At 40.8% G+C, this 15,132-nt stretch overlaps 1 long non-coding RNA gene across 1 annotated transcript; it reads left to right on the forward strand.

Annotated features, from left to right (window-relative positions):
• The first annotated feature begins 1,104 nt into the window (after positions 1-1,104).
• Positions 1,105-10,408, forward strand: LOC144240727 (uncharacterized). Its single transcript, XR_013337822.1, has 3 exons — positions 1,105-1,296; positions 5,623-5,808; positions 10,287-10,408. It is a non-coding gene; the product is annotated as an uncharacterized LOC144240727 (long non-coding RNA).
• The last annotated feature ends 4,724 nt before the right edge of the window (positions 10,409-15,132 follow it).

Here is a 15,132-nt window from a genome sequence, read left to right on the forward strand (position 1 = left end):
GAATATTCCTCTTTAGTTTTGAGAGCTAAGCACTTTGCTTGTTATATGCTGCATATTGCCCTTACTACAGTTCAGCTGGGTGGCACAGGTCATTTTCAGACATTTCCCAGTGCTTATGATCCTCTGTGTGTGAAGATCTGTGTATTCAAGCAACAAATACCCACAACTGGTCCCAGAGGGAACACACAAAATTCAGGTTGGTCACTTCTTCTGTGCCTGTTGCAGGGACTACATGAAATTAGCTGAGTGAAAGACCAAGGCAGTGATGAGTGGACCAGTCGTAACCCAGATAACTATTAATAAACCAAGACTGAAGTGAACAAACATGCCTTCTACGATTTAGAAGTGAGTGCTTTTGTCAGAAATATCATGCTAGGCTGAAAGGTCTTTCAGTATGATCCAGGGCCATAGAGATCTTGCATTTGTCATGTACATTTGTCTGTTTATGATGTTTGATCTTCTACTATTTAATTTTCCATGCACACTCTATCTTGGCTATAAACACCACTCTGAGAAATTTCTCTTTCCTCTCCAAATGGTGTAATCCCACAGTTGATTAATTTGGCATCATAGATGCTCAAGGAAACTTAACTACTGAGGGAAAATTGCTGTTCCGACTATATTTTTTCTTTTCACAATTTAGACATGCAAGCATTCTCTATTCAAATTAGGTTCTGACATGTTTAGAAAGAAAATTGAACTACCCATCTTTTTAATTCCTGCCTTTCTATTGGGAATTCACACAAGTGTAAGAAGATAGGAAACCCCTAGAAGATGATGTAGACCATACCTTAGCACCTCGCCCTGATCCCAAAGAAACCACCACACACAGTGGACCATTTTCGTAGTTTTTCTTGAGTTCTAAAAGAGAAATGTCTGTATGTAGGGAGCAAGCCACAAAGTGCCCCCCACAACACTGAGAAATTCCTGGGGTCACATCTGTAAATCCTCATAGAATCCAAGAGAGCTTTCATGTGAAGCTCATATTGTTCTTCCAAGACTTGGAGCTTCATTGGAGTGCCCCATCAGACCCTGCTCAGTACCGGGTGTACTCAAATCTGCCCCTCCCCTTTACTGACTCAAATCTATTGCCAAGACTTACTTCCTTGGTTGAGACATCCATTTACTACTGACATAGAGCTTCACTTCAACCTCATTCAGGGTATCTCAGCACACTGGATCCCAGCGCATTCTCGCTGAATATCTTCACCATGTCCTCCAAGTTACAGGGAATGTTCCCAGCACTGTGTCTCCTCGGGGTCCTGTCTCTGCTGCAGTGCCCACCTGGCCTGTGCGGTGAGTACAGACATGATAAGGAGGGGGGAGAGTTTAAACCAAGGTATGGCAAACAATTCCTGGTTAAGAATTAGTTACATATAATCATAGGACAATACCTCAGCACAGTTTTGGAGAAGAACCATGAAGTATTTATTGAGAAATATATTTAAAAACTTTTCATCCTTCAGATATAGACTATGCTGACTCAGAAGTACAATATTACAAATCCAAGAGGTGCTGATCTCATCGCAAAAATCTTTAAATTATATATTAATGTATTATATTTAAGTGGACTCTGTTCAATTGTTAAAGATTTCACCTTTTCACAGGTGTCAATATTTTTCTATTGCCTTAATCACTGAGTAGAACACTTTTGCCACCCAGAAAGTATAATTATATAGTTATAAACTATGAGTGAATTTACCAGAGTAAGATTACAAAGCCCTGTAAACACTGAACACATATCAGTGGAAGACATTGCATTGCAAGTGAGGGAATAATTATCTGTAATCAATGAGCCCCTAATGCATTTGCAGTCCCTGCAGGCCCCACCAAGGTAGTGCTGATTATAAACGCAGACGTGAGGATTTCTTTTAGTTTGTAAGTGGAAATATTTTTGTAAAGGTAACTTTTTTTATTCACCTGCCACTACAATTTCTTCTTAAAAGAAACAATTTCTAAGACTATTTAAAAATATTTACCTCCGTGTCCCTTAATCCATTTTCTGAGCATTTAACAGAGAGCATTTTGCACAGAATGACAAAATCACTCAACAGGAGAAATTTCCCCAAGAACTATGTCTTTTTCAATGGAGACTATGTTTTCTATTGATGGGATGTTGAGTGTTTTCTCAGTTCTGATGATACAAGGATCACATGCCACGCAGAGGAATGCAGAGGTCCAGGGACCTTCTTGTCATCGTTTATCAAGATTAATTTCTTGAGCTCCAGAATGATCCCGTGCCATTCAGGCTTTAGGAATGTTCCTAATTGTACAGTGTAATTTCAGAGACTTTTGGTAAGTGGTGTACTAAAGCATTTTAGTTTGGAAGCTTTTTACATCATAGTGATAGGTATTTTAAGGGAAATTTAAATGTTCGGTAAAGGAATGCATACATCCTGGGTGATTCTCCTCAGTTGGAAATTGAAATGACTAATTCTGTTGTTCTTCCAAAGCTCAGCCACACGCCAACACTCATTGTTTTCCATGAGCACCATTACCTTGGTCTTCCAGGCCTCCTCTTTCATTACAACACAGTGAAGGTAGATTATGTCCAGCAAGTCACTGAGACTTGCCACAATTCCTTTCGTTTTTTCTGTATTTATCCCCTTCTCTTCCATTCCTTCAATCACTCACCTTACTTCTGGTCCGTGTTAAGGATCACACACACCGCAATCTGTCTCATGTCGGTCTCTGAGCTTGCCTCTTCTTCATCTTTCAGTACCAACTTGTGCTGCTCTAAACCTTCGCTCACATTTTCACTCAAAGACAAAATGGCTGCCTGTGTCTCATCCGTCTAAACAACTTTTATCCAAGCCTTAAGATATACCTCCAGTCTCCCTTAGAAAATGTTACCTTAAGCTTTCTCCCTTGGCTTTCAAACTTTCTCTCTTTCTCTCTTTTTCTTTTTTATAACTATCTTATTGGCATTGCTTGTCTTTGGACACATTTTTGTAAACTGACTGAAGTTGTGGTTTTGCTATTTATGTGGTTATGAATTGTTTTCCAAAGCTTAGGTTTGAGAGCTGAGAATGTGAGGTCACATGCTTTTATCTATCCTATAAGTCACATGCTTTTATATCATCCTAAAGTAAAAACACCTAATACAAGTTAGCTTTTAAATTCTTATTTATTGTTGAGAGAGAGAGACAGAGAGACAGAGAGGAGGAGAGAGAGTGTGGGAGGGGGAGGAGCAGAGATATAGCAGAAGACAGAGTATCCCAACTGGGCTCAGCACTGACAGCAGTGAGCCTGATGCAGGGCTCAAACTCACAAACTCTGAGATTCAGACTTGAGCCAAAATCAAGAGTTGGACACTGAACCAGCTGAACCACCCAGGGACCTGAAATACAGTAGATTTCTATATATTAATTTTGTGACTTGTGGCTGTTCTAAATTTATTAGTTCTAACAGTTTTTTGGTGGAGTCTTTGGGATTTTCTATATATATAGTATCATGTCATATGCGAATAGTGACACTTTTACTTCCTCCTTACCAATGTGATGCCTCTTACTTCTTCTTCTTGTCTGATTCCTTACTTCTTCTTCTTGTCTGATTGCTACAGCTAGGGCTTCCAGTACTCCATTGAATAGAAGTGGCAAGAGTGGGTATCTTTGTCTTCTTCTTGATCTTAGAGGACATGATTTCAGTTTTTCACCATGATCATTATGATGAAAAACTCTTGAGATTTTCATATGTGACCTTCTGATGTTGAAGTAGGTTTCCTCTAAACCCACTTTGTTGAAACTTTTTGTCATGAATGGATGTTGTACTTTGCCAGTGTTTTTTCTTCATGTTTTGAAATGATCATGTATTTTGAAAATTATTCCTCTTTCTGACTTGATGTATCCCATTCACTGATTTGCAAATGTTGATTTGCAAATCCACTCCGTAATTCCACTCCTGGTATAAATCCCACTTGATTGTATCGAATGGTCCTGTGAAGATATTGGTGAATTTGGGTTGTTAATATTTTGTTGAGGATTGTCGCATCTGTGTTCATCAGCAATATTGCCTGCAGTTTTCTTTTTTTGTGGTGTCTTTTTCTGGTTTTGGCATCAAGGTAATGCTGTCCCTATAGAATGAACTTGGAAGTTTTTCTTCTTCTGGTATATTTGGAATAGTTTGAGAATAGATATTAACTCTTCTTTATATGTTTGGTAGAATTCATCTGTGAATAGTGAAGCCATCTGGCCTAGGACTCTGTTGGAAAGGTAAAACTTACTTTACAATCATATTTATTTTACCCACTCTATCTTATTGATATAATTTGTTAATAAAGGATATTTTTTAACTATTTAAAAAAATCAGAAGTGAGGGGCGCCTGGTGGCTCAGTCAATTAAGCATCTGACTCTTGATTTCAGTTCAGGTCATGATCTCAAGGTTTGTGAGACAAAGCACCAGGGAGCCTGCTTGGGATTCTCTCACCTTTGTCCCTCTTCCCCTCCCTGGCTCATTTTCTCTGTCTGTCTCTGTTTCTGTTTCTGTTTCGCTCTCTTTCTCAAGATAAGTGAATAAACTGGAGCACCTGGGTGGCTCAGGCAGTTAAGCGTCCAACTTCAGCTACAGGTCATGATTTCATGGTCCATGATTTCGAGTCCCACACCAGGCTCTGTGATGACAGCTTGGAGCCTGGAGCCTGCTTCAGATTCTGGATTAGGTGTCTCCCTTTCTCTCTGCCCCTTCCCCTCTCACACTCTATGTCTCTAAAATAAAGAAGCATTAACAAATTAAAAAAAGATAAATGAATAACCAAAAGAAATTATTAAAAATTTTTTTAAAAAGTAGAAGTGAAATGGGATTTATTCCAGTTATCAGAAAATCTGTGGAACTGGGCTCATGACTTAAATATTTAAAAGTATTGTCTACAGTATGCCTTATATATTAATGTTATAATTTAGAAAACATATAAATCTTGTATATTTGTATAGAAATTCGTAAATAAATGAATGGCGAGCATATTTGAGTACGTCCCAATGATCCCCATTGTGGTCCTAGTCAGTCTCCTGATGTGAAGAATAGGATATTTTAATTTGCTCTGATATTGTCTCTTGAATCAAACACTATCAAATTCTACCTGAAAGTAGTTCTACTTTTGAATAAAAAATTCTATCTTTTTATCAGCTCTTATTGCATTAAAATGAAAGTAAATTTGGTATCACAAAAGAAAAGTCCTGGCCATATGCAGTAATTCAAATGTTTTCCTGTGCATTAGCTGTCAGGTGGACATAAACTTTTAAGGGCATTTTTCCTCCTGTTATGAGGAAGTGTAAGTTATTTGAGAGGTTAGTGATGATGTGACCCTGGTGAAAACACAGAGCGATCGATGTTATTTGTCATTGCTTTTGAATACTTCTGAAAATTTACATTTTCATACAGGTTTCATCCGAGTTCTCATTTTGGAGCCTCCTAATGAAATTATGTAGTTGGAGGAAATGACAGGGTTGGACTGCTTTAGCAATCAGGAGCAGGGAGAGCAGACCCAAAGTGTCTCTGGTACCCTCTCTGTTTCTCCAGTTTCTCTTCAGTGGCGACATCTTCAAAATCTGGAAATGAGCTTATTATCCATGAGAGCATCAATGAAGTGATTTGACTAACCTTTAGTCTCACATTTAATGTTTTAGAGGTATGTTGCCCAACACCAGAGCTGAAGAATGGCAAAATCAGTGAACAGAGATCTATTTCGGCCGATAGTTGTGCTTTTTTCAGTGGAGAAAAAATTTTATATACATGTGATGAGAAATATATGTTTGAAGCTAGATGTCAAGCAGATGGCAAGTGGTATCCCAAAACACCAACATGTGATGATGGTAAGAACATTTGGATTTGTATTATTATATTGTATTTAACATTTATTCATTTTGAAGGAAATAGAGTGTGAGTGAGGGAGGATCAGAGAGATAGAGAGAGACACAGAATCAGAAGCAGGCTCCAGGTTCTGAGCTGTCAGCACAGAGCCTGATGCGGGGCTTGAACCCACGAGCGGTGAGATCATGACCTGAGCTGAAGTCGGACGTCCAACCGACTAAGCCACTCAGGAGCTCCTGGATTTGTGTTATTTTAGATGTTTCTTTGTATCAAAGTGATAGAGATTATTAAGGGAAAGTTTGAATTTAGCTACAAGATTTTGTATATCCTGCATGATTTGGGAGTGGATAAATTTGTCAAAGAACACTGCCCACCCCTAGTCCAACTTTCCATTTTCACCCGTTGTTTATTCCCATTATCTTGAACTTGCTTCTTTGCTTTGTTTTTCTTGAGTCAAGAAAATAGGCCACATCTAATAGGTCAGCTGGACTTGTCAATTCTTGCCTTTCTTCTCTTAGATTTTTGTCTTGTGTTCTTTCCTGATCCATATGCCTTAATCTGCAGTTCTATTCTTCCTCAAACTTCCTTCTTTCATTCTGCTGTCTCTTCGTTCATCTTCAGACTCTCCTCCAGTGTGAATTCCTTCCTCTCCCTCACCAGGAGCACATAATTGCTAACACAATCCTACCTCTCCCATGTATTTCCATGGCCCTATCTACAGATGACCAAGAACAATTACCCTGCCACATAGTGATGCTTCTTCTTGCCTTGTGTGTAAGATGGAACCCAAAGGAGCCCTCAAGTGGCTTAGAATACTGTGTTTTGGAAGAAATTGTAAAGCAATGTTGTAAAGTGCCATCACTATAAAGTATTGCCTCTCAACAAGCAATTCAACTGTGCCTTTTTCAGGCCATTGCAATGTCCAAACAGGCCTCCAGGTTCTGGGTGATGCAGTCTGAAATGTGAGTAGCGTATTTGAAGGCCACGGTCCCAGTGCTACAGCTCTTTTGCTGTGAGTGGGACTTCTAGGTGCATGTAGTTGAATCTTACACCAATTAGTTAAATACTCTGAATCTTCCAGATAACAGTGCTTGCTGTAGTCCCGCAAGCAGAAAAGGCAAACCCATCCTGGAACACTTGTCTGTCTCCATCAGAATAGTCCAATTGTCCCTTCCAGGTGAAAAGGGTCCAATACAGTCAACTTGCTACTAAGTGGCTTTGTGGTTATCTCAAGTGTTGGTATCATATCAGGGACTTAGCATTGTGGCCGACAGTTTCAAGATTCAGGGACAGATTTGGTAAGTGAGAGCCCATGCTGTCATGGCTATGTTAGTTCTTCATCTATACCACCACTTCGCTCCTCTTCATCTTGTGAGAGCACTGGTTAGCTAGTCCAATGACAGAAGATGGCTGACTTCAAGTGGCTGAAATAGTTATTTCTTTTTGGTTTATGAATGCTTACTGTGTTAGGGATGCTCTGCTGGTGTTTCATGCAAAATAAAAAATTTGCACTTCCAGGCCATTCCTATATGTCCAGTCACCTGGTTCTGCACCAGATGGCCTTGAGCCCAATCTTCTAAACTCTCTCCTTAAGGTCCTTGACAAAAAAGCCATGCATTTTGGGCTGTTGAAGGCAAATTTAATGTATGCTTAGCCCACTTCTTTTTCCAATAAAGTGAGTGACCAAATCACGTGAGATTCCCCTTACTAGTGTGTTTCCCTGATCAGGCTCTAATGCAGCGTCCATCCAATTTAGCCTGCACACACATACTTAGAATATACGCCCATGAACCAGGCTCGGCTTTCCTTTGCTCTGTCAATTGGTTACCTTGGACACACCTACAGAGCCATAAGAGTGAGCTAAAGTGGCACCTGGGCCACCACGGATGGGCACAGGGATGATCCAGAATCCCTCTTCGTGCAGGCTCCTGTGCCATCGTGTCCCGCACATGCTCAATCCCAGATGACGACTCCCGCTTAATAATGAATTGTGTGTTGCCTTCCTAGTCTTATAACCAACCTAGTGTTGGTTCTGATAGACCAAGCTCGTGTAGCGTGATTTGGGCACATGCTCACTTCATGACCCACTGTCAGGCACGGTTTCTTTCAGGACCAAACAACATTCAAGAGTTATGTCTCAAAGAGTGCATAATTTTCTGGAGCAGTGCACGGCCTTGCTTCCGGAAGTCAAGGGTTTGTGCTGTGATAGTCCCATTGACATTTGTATGTTCTCCAACTATAGCCACCTTTAATATACTTTCAATATATTAGGCTCTGCAGGGTCCCAGGGTGCAAGCAACAGGACAATTTCCCTGACACTGGACGAGTTGTCGAGGCCTTTCCCAACAAGGGCTGCACTCAAACCCAGCTGTGTTTTATGTCATGTACCACAGGGGCAGGAATAGTATTCCCAAGTATGGAACATGCGGCCTCTAGAAACCAGAAAGTTCTATAATGTTGGGCATCATTTTTTTCTTGATGTGATGTGCCATTTATAAGAATTGACTTTGGTTTGGAGGGATAGCCTAGCAGCCATTGCCCTGGACCTCTACATATAATATTGATCTGGCAAACCCTTGAATCTTTACCAGCTATATTCTGGAGCATCATTCTGCAGGTTGGAAAAGCCCCAGGCTTTCCCTTCACCTCCTGTGTCTCTCTTTTGTGTCTCTTTTACTAGTCACGCAGGACACTCACAGCATTTCTGGTGACCAAACATGTGGGGTTTTTTCTTACATCAAGAATTCTCCACAGCACCATCTGGGTGTCCTATAATTTAACTCAATGCCTACAGTATTGACCTGGAGATAGTGTCACATCCCACAGCTTAAAGACTCAGTCTTACAAAACTGCCTCTCCAACCCCTGTGATTTCAAATGCCAATTGCAGGTAGTGGGTCTCCAGGTTACCACCGAAATCTTTCCCACGTGGCTACAAATTGAAGGTTCCCATGGCCTCCTTCTTGAGTTCCATTAATTTGCCAGAATGGCTTACAGAACTCAGGAAAACACTTACTTTTGTATTTGCCAGTTTATTAAAGGACCTGATGAAGGATACAATGCACAGCCATATGAAACGATATATAGGGTGAAGTCTGGGAGGGTTCGAAGCACAGGAGCCCCTGTCCCTGTGAGTAGCAGTGCATTACCTTCCTAGTACGTGAATGTGTTTACCCGTCTGGCAGCTCTCCAACTATATACCCCTAAGATTTTATGGAGGCTCACCCTCTGTACCGTGATCAATTGTCACTGTTTCCAAGCTCTCTCCCCTCTTTGGAGAGGAGAGTGGGACTGAAATCTTCCAAGCTTTATTCATGGCTTGGTCTTTCTGGTGATCAGGTCCATCCAGGAGCCACTGAAAGTTGTCTCAGTAGAAAAAAGATGTTCTTAGTGTTCTCAGCACTTAGGAATTTACAAAGGTTTAGGAGGTCTGCACCAGGAACTGAGAAAGATATCTATCATCTCTCTATCTATCATCTAGATCTAGATATCTATATATATGACATCATGCTAGCTTCTTCTTGTCCATGATGTCATTTCTATATAACTAGATCTGGATTGCATGCACACACACAGACACAAAGAAACAGACACACAGAGACACAAACACGCACACACACACACACACACACACAAGTTTCTTCTTTCCCATTCAGTCGAATTAACATGATGCCATTGATATACTGGATCATGTGGATGTCCAGAGAGACGGTATCTTCAGGCTCTATTATGACAGGGGCCAGTGCCTAATAATACCAAAGGTCTAAAACTGCAAATGTGTGATTGGATCCTTCTGTGTGTATACAAATGGAGACTTTCTTTGAGAGTGGGATGAAAAAAGTTAAGGAATTAGCAAAATCAGTGACCCCATTTACCTGAAGATATAAGTAGCTTTACTTTAGCAAAGATACCACATCTGAAATGAGACCAAAATGTTCAGTTTCCAAAACTTTACTGTAATTTCCCAGAATTCTAATTTTCCTGGTACAGAGATTGGGGAAGTAAATGGTGATATGGTGGAAATATAGCTTTAGTTCTTCAGGAGGGACACCAATTTTACCATTTCCTCCTGCCCCTTGGTATATGATGTATTTGTTAATACAGTGTCTTTGCTTCATGGGGAAGGGAATGGGGCGTAGCAATGGCTTCTACTTGGCTTCTTGGATATGACTGGACTTACCCCATATCCCAAGAACTCAATATGGGGTTTGGACCAAGTATTAATTTTATTTATTCCTATTTTGCTTTTGGTGATATTGGAAATGACCATCAAGTGGTCTAATAAGGGGGCCATGGTGGTTTCTCAACCTGAGGCTGATAGGAGGGCAGCCCAGGCTTGGCTTTGGCTAAGTGATCCTATGGGCTGAGGCAACAATGGGACAGAATGAAGCCTCCTCCTACAAACCACACAGGTTCTGGGGTGAGTTCTATTTTACATTCTACAATTTCATGCTCTCTCACTTTTATCTCTTACCATCAAGATTGTGACTTCCCTCCTACCGTTGCCCATGGATATTATGAACGAACTCAAGCATTCAGTGTATTCAGAACTGAGGTGATATACAAATGTGACAAAGGATACACTCTGGTTGGGGAAGCCAGACTNTCCAAGTTCGGGGCTTCATCTTGACCCTGAGTCAGGAGGATAATGACAACCCCACTCAGCACCTACATCTCTTTTAGGTGGTCCCTGAAGGCTGTGAAAATGTCCTCGCAGGAAGAAAGCCGATACAGTGTCTCCCTAACCCAGAAGATGTGAAAATGGCCTTGGAGGTGTATAAATTGACTTTGGAAATTGAACTGCTGGAAAGACGGAGAGAGAGACAAAGGGATTCTCCTGTGGACTCAGGACCGTAATTTCTCCCTAAAGAGGGAGACAAATGTGCTGCCTTCAATACAACACAGGTCGCTTCAGCTTAGCAACTCTACTGTCCCCTTTGCNCGTTGACAGCCAACCCTGTGGGCCCCCTGAGCAGGCTCCTGTGGCCAGGGAGCAGCATTAGGCAGAGACCCTGGCGGCTGATGGCTCTATGGCTCTGCCTGCGGTGTCCCCCAGGGCAGGGACTGCGCAGAGCAAACACGGCCTCTTCCACAGTTGCCTTGTTTCTATGACTCTCTTGACAGTTCCTTTGGTCTCTCTCTCTCTCTCTCTCCTTGTACCCCTCCCTTCATCAGATCCTTGCACTATTTGATATTAGTTGGGTCCACCAGAATTTTTTCAGTTTCTTAGAGGGTTATTTACCTTTCTATCAGCTATTGGACTCTGGGCTTATAGATGTATCTTTTGTTATCTGCAGGCTCACAAATCAAATACTTACTAAATCTGCCTGAAATCCAACTTAATTAAAATTTACAGGAACGCCTGGGTGGCTCAGTTGGTTAAGCGTCCGACTTCGGCTCAGGTCATGATCTCATGGTTCTTGGGTTTGAGCAGGGCGTAGGACTCTATGCTGACAGCTAGCTCAGAGCGTGGAGCTTGTTTCGGATTCTGTGTCTCCCTCTCTCTCTGACCCTCCCCTGCTCACGCTCTCTCTCTCTCTCTCAGAAATAAATAAAAACATTAAAAACAATTTTTTAATTACAAATAAGTTAAAAGGCCGTTATGACAAATATTGAATTTCCCTTATTGGTTCAGGGCCTGAAGATGTTCCATAAGCCCCTGGGATGACTTAGACATTTTCTCAGGAGGAGGAAATCTGCTCCTTATTGTTAAATGTCCTGTGCACTTAAAATATTATTTTACACTTATTTATTGAAAATTTGATCTATGAAAGTAGAGAAGACTGTTAATTTTTCAGATAAGACTAAGAGGCACCAAAAAGTCTTACTGGCAGAATTTATAAGAGAGGAACTTTGTCAATCTGATGCTCATTTGATCTTAGAGGAAGAGGAAGGAAAGAGCCTAAATAATTTTATACCAGATATGAAGAATAAATTTGAGAACATATAGAAAAATAATTGCCATTACCTTCTCAGGAGGTGGGCCAACATATCACAATAAAAAACAAAAACAAAACGGAATTGCCTCATGTTAGCATGAGCTGTATAATTGTAAACAAAGGAGACCATAATGCAGGCTCACTTTATTTTGTTTAACATATCACTATTTTGATAGTATCACTAGAAGTTACCACTAATAAAAATAATTGCCCTTCTTATATGTCAAGTATGGAATTAAGCTTTTATATTGTTCTCACTTAATCCCTGCAATTAACCTAACAGACTAGAATTATTAGTGCCAAGAAACAGATGAGGAACTGAGGCTCAGAAAAGGTTAGTGAGATGCACCATGAAGGGTGGGTGGGAAGGACAGTAATATGATGATTCATTTCTTCCCTGGGTGTCCACTTACTGTTGACGCCCTTGTTTCTGCCATTACCAGTGCCTGGGGGGTGCATGGGTGGCTCAGTCAGTTAAGCGTCCAGCTCTTGATTTCTGCTGAGGTCATGATCTCATGGTTCCTGAGATTAAGCCCCAAGTCCGTTCCACCCTGACAGCAGAGGGGGTCTGCTTGGGATTCTCTCTCTCTCTGTCTCTCTCTCTCTCCCTCTCTCTTTCTTTCTGCCCGTCCCACCACTTGTGGGCATGAGCACTCACATGCTCTCCCTCAAAATAAATAAACATTGAAAAAAATAACTGTCTGGATATTGACAATCAAACCGGAGTCTTTTAATTCATCCTCCTCAGCCTCTCTGAGCAGCCCCTGTAGCAGCAGGGGCCCTTTGGTCTGTCCTGCAGCCTGTATCTGGGTACATAAGGAGTCTGCTCACCATCCTGGCTGTCCCCCTGGACCTTCACCTCCACAGCCTTGGCAACTTGTTTCTTCTCAACATCTGCTTTCTGTCCATCAACACACCGTCCCCAGGATGCTGGTGAACCACCAGTGAGGGTGTCCATTTTATGTATCTACCTTCCTGAAACGTTGTTTTCTATGTACTTCCAAAGCCTGCATGTTCCGAAAAAGAGGATGTTAACCAGTTCCCTAAGGTTAGATATAGATAACTATGTATTTCACTTACTTGCTCCCAACTAATTTTCACTCACCTTCTCCCACTAGCAAGAGTGATTAGACCCTCCCCATCTCCCTCCTGTTTCCAAGGCTCAAACACAGGTCTTCAAACAGTAAATAAAAAAATTTAAACACTACTTCTTATTTTCTTTGTGACATGCTATTTGAATTAGTTTTATATCTTAAACAAGGTATTCCACTGGCCATTCACATTAGAATAAATGGATTTTTTTTGAAATGGAAACCCAATTTCTATTTTGTATTGTATCATAGCATTGCATTTGCTTGCAAAAACTCATTCTTGAGTTCCCTGAGTGATAGATACTTAGATAATTGATGTTTTACATGCTTTATATATTCAGAACACTTGATGGGTTGTTATTCAAAATGTTTTTATGAATATTTGAGAAACTGAGTAGAGCAGTGAGTCAGAGAAGGGAAGGTATCCAATAAGAAGTGCATTGTCAAGTCATCCAGTCTGTGGGTGACCTAAACATACGGGGAAACTATGAAAGGGTGTCAAACACATACCCGACAGTTATCTCACTCAAAGCACAAGGAGCTGGTGTATTGATACAATAACTTCCATGGATATTAGGGATACTAGGGTCTGTTACTGGGACATGTTAATTACCTGGTATTTTTGACCTGCTCTCCATGTTGTTGGAATAACCTTCAGTAGTTCTTGAAAAAACCTGGGCAAACAAAGCAGATACTGACTTTTAGAAGTTTTCCAGAGTGTGCCAAAGCAATAGAACCCTAGTAATGCAGGTGGAACTTGACAGTGTCTGCTACCTACTTAGCATGAATGGGTGATCTCACATCTGTGTCCTTGCCTTCCTGCTCTGGATTTGCTTCTTGTATACATGTTCTCTTTCTTGGTTTATTTACTCTATTTACTGGAGGACTTCCTCAGTAAGCTGCCTAGGAAATGATATATAGAAAGTAAAATGCACATTGCACTTCTACATATTTGAAATTGTTTTATTTGAATATTTGGATGATAATTTCATTGTGTGTAGAAAATTGGGTTGAAAATAATTTTCTTTTAGAACTTTTAACTATCTTCTTTGTACAATAGTTGCCAGTATTGCAGTTGAAACAAGCTATTCTTATTTATTTATTTAAAAATTTTTTAAGATGGTTATTTATTTTTGAGAGAGAGAGACAGAATGTGACTGGGGGAGGAGCAGAGAGAGAGGGAGACAGAATCTGAAGCAAGCTCCAGGCTCTGAGCTGTCAGCACAGAACCTGATGTGAGGCTCGAACCCATGAACTGCAAGATCATGACCTGATCTTGGACTCAACCAACTGAGCCACGCAGGCACCCCCAAAAGCTATTTTTATTACAGATTTTATAAGATTTTTTTCTCTTTATCTCTTTTTTTTTTAATGTTTTTTATTTATTTCTAGGAGAGAGAGAGAGAGACAGGGGAGGGTCAGAGAGAGAGAGGGAGTCACAGACTCCGAAACAGGCTCCAGGCTCCGAGCTGGCAGTCAGCACAGAGCCCGACGCGGGGCCCGAACCCACGAACCGCGAGACCACGACCCAACCGACTAAGCCACCCAGGCGCCCCAATCTTTATCTCTTTTCTTCCATAGGAAACTCCTTCATTTTCTCTGAGAAATTTTCTTGGTTTAGTTTTTTCAGTAATTTCTCTTCTCCATTGTTTTCTTTTTCTTTATGGATATCCTACTGGTCAGATGTTGGACCTCTTTGTCAATCCTGTAATTGTCTTATATTTTCTTTATGTTTCCTATACCATCATCTCTGCTTCACCCCTCCCCCATGTCCTTTGGAGATATTTCCTTGCTGTTGTATTTTAATTGTTTTATCAATTTTATAAAACGTTCACATTATTTTAAAAAAGTGTTCTGTTCTTTATGGATATAACAACTACTCACATATATCAGAATATTAATAATACTTTCTTTGGAAGTTCCATTCTCTGCAAACTTCTGTTGATAATGATTCTAGGTTACACGTCCGCACTTAAGGATGAGACCCACATAGGCGGATTTAAGTTCTATGTATATGGGAAGACTAGACAGTAAGTAAGCTCTTCTTTTCTTTTTGGAAGCTATTGCAGAGGCTGCTAATTATTTCCCAGTACCCATTTCCCCCTACCTGCTTTAGGTAACAGAACTACCCTCGCCACCTTTAAATATCAGCAGGGCACATGCTCCCTTGGCACAATTTCCTAATGGGTGCAACTTCCTAGTAATTTGCTTAAAAAAGAATCTGCTTGCCTTCCACTTCCTCTTTCACTCATAGATGCTGACAGGATGCTGGTGAGCTGATGAGGACAACACCCCAA

This window comes from Crocuta crocuta, unplaced genomic scaffold, assembly GCF_008692635.1.
Source record: "Crocuta crocuta isolate KB4526 unplaced genomic scaffold, BGI_CrCroc_1.0 scaffold207, whole genome shotgun sequence".
Lineage (NCBI taxonomy): Eukaryota > Metazoa > Chordata > Mammalia > Carnivora > Hyaenidae > Crocuta > Crocuta crocuta.